Source organism: Fulmarus glacialis, unplaced genomic scaffold, assembly GCF_000690835.1.
Source record: "Fulmarus glacialis isolate BGI_N327 unplaced genomic scaffold, ASM69083v1 scaffold14706, whole genome shotgun sequence".
Classification (NCBI taxonomy): Eukaryota; Metazoa; Chordata; class Aves; order Procellariiformes; family Procellariidae; genus Fulmarus; species Fulmarus glacialis.
In genome coordinates this window covers 36,939-37,201 of record NW_009219214.1, presented here as the reverse complement: position 1 = coordinate 37,201, position 263 = coordinate 36,939, and the positions used below count along the sequence as shown (strand labels likewise).

Below are 263 nucleotides of genomic sequence, written 5' to 3'. Positions count from 1 at the left end.
CCCCCCCAGCCACTGTGCCCCATGGCCAAGGCAGAGAGATGGGAGAGGACACCAGCAGTTATCCTCCAAAGCCAGCCCGTGGGTGGAGCTGCTTGTGGACAAGGATGCTCCAGGACCCATCCCCACAGCCGCAGCGTGAAAGGACGGCTGTGAAGGACCAGGAACCCCATAGGAGGGCACCCTCAGCCTGCAAAGTGCAGCTCTGAGATACAGAGCGCGTCCCTGATCCAATTCTGGCTTGGGAGCTGCTCCAGAGGAAGCGC

The 263-nt window shown here is 62.0% G+C and overlaps 1 protein-coding gene across 1 annotated transcript in view; it reads right to left on the bottom strand.

Moving 5' to 3' along the window:
* LOC104078600 (serine/threonine-protein kinase 10-like) overlaps positions 1–263 on the bottom strand; it is a gene marked incomplete at its 5' end in the record, with an annotated part of 36,604 nt that overhangs the window by 12,559 nt on the left and 23,782 nt on the right.